Source organism: Arachis ipaensis, chromosome B04, assembly GCF_000816755.2.
Source record: "Arachis ipaensis cultivar K30076 chromosome B04, Araip1.1, whole genome shotgun sequence".
Lineage (NCBI taxonomy): Eukaryota > Viridiplantae > Streptophyta > Magnoliopsida > Fabales > Fabaceae > Arachis > Arachis ipaensis.
The window spans coordinates 126,591,326-126,592,667 of record NC_029788.2 but is presented as its reverse complement, the minus strand read 5'-3'; the positions used below and the strand labels follow the sequence as shown (position 1 = coordinate 126,592,667).

Below are 1,342 nucleotides of genomic sequence, written 5' to 3'. Positions count from 1 at the left end.
CCCTCTATTATCACTATTTTTTAAATTTGATTATTAAATTAAATACAATACTAAATTTCAGTCGACCAGTCAAAAAAAAAAAAAGTCGACTAATCAGCTAATATATTTTCACTGTTCTCTGAATTTGTCTCAGTTGCCATCCATGGAACGAACCACAGAGGCTCCTTCGGTAGTAAGGAACCAAAATCCTAAGCAAATAAGGAAGGAAAAAAAATCGGGGAGGCCTAACTGACATAATGCAAAGGGTCAGTTTCAGCTTCATGAAACAAACATTGCCTTACTTTTCATCTTTTTTTTTTGTTGTCTTTTCAATATGGACAAGACGCCAAAACCAAAACCAAACAGTATTTAATCATAGGGACCACGCGTTTTTATAATCATATGTGGAATATTTTCCTTTCAAATTACAAATATCTTCTTTCTTCTTTCCTCGTTATTTCTCAACATTCTTTAATAGTTGTTTTTTAACTTATTTTATTAAAGTCAATGTGGAAACTGCGATTAGTGGGTATATAAGAATAATGTATGTTATTATATGAGTTGAGACTAAGATATAGATAACACTTTTGTGTATTTATAAGTTTAATATTTGTGACTTGGTTGATTTTGTAAATACAATTTTATAAAAAAGGGGGAAAGAAAAAGAAAAGAGACCCAAAGAAAAAAAAAGAAAAAAAATATAAAATTAGATGAGTATTATTGTTTTTATTTTTTCTTATGTGGTATTATTTCTACTATAGCATATTATTAAACAATGTATATAAAATAACAAGTTGTCAGGTTCATAGTTCATACATTTAATACGCTATGAGGCTGGTTATCCAAAATATGAATTAGAAAATGCAAAAAAGGAATCGTAATCCATAGAATTGACAATCACATAATTAGTAATTTACATAAGTCTATGAGCCTTGTATATAGTATGCCTAGTAAATTCAATTCTAAACTTTTGTTTGCTTAGTTGCACCAAAATTTCATTCAGGGCGTGTGTGGTTGAATAAAAAGATTCATCTATGCTTAACTAAATATTGGAAATTTGATATTTACTTTGAGTATGAATAAAAAAATAATTTTAAAACTCTAGATAACAATCTTGAAATACTTAAAACTGTAAAAAAATAATTTTAAAATTCTAGATAATAATCTTAAAATACTTAAAACTGAAAATAACTTATTGGGATTAAATACGATTTTAGTTTAGTATAGGCTGAAAATTTTTTTGCTCTCAACTTTTTTTTTTGCATACAAAATCTCCTCTAAGATTTATCCTGATTTTTAAATTATCCTTATCTCATAGACCAAAATCGTATGAAAGTGGCAGCGAACGGAGACAAAGTGAATT

The 1,342-nt window shown here is 27.4% G+C and overlaps 1 protein-coding gene across 1 annotated transcript in view; it reads left to right on the top strand.

Annotated features, from left to right (window-relative positions):
- Positions 1-1,342, top strand: part of LOC107635296 (outer plastidial membrane protein porin) — a 25,875-nt gene that overhangs the window by 7,431 nt on the left and 17,102 nt on the right. The gene's annotated exons all lie outside the window — the stretch shown is intronic.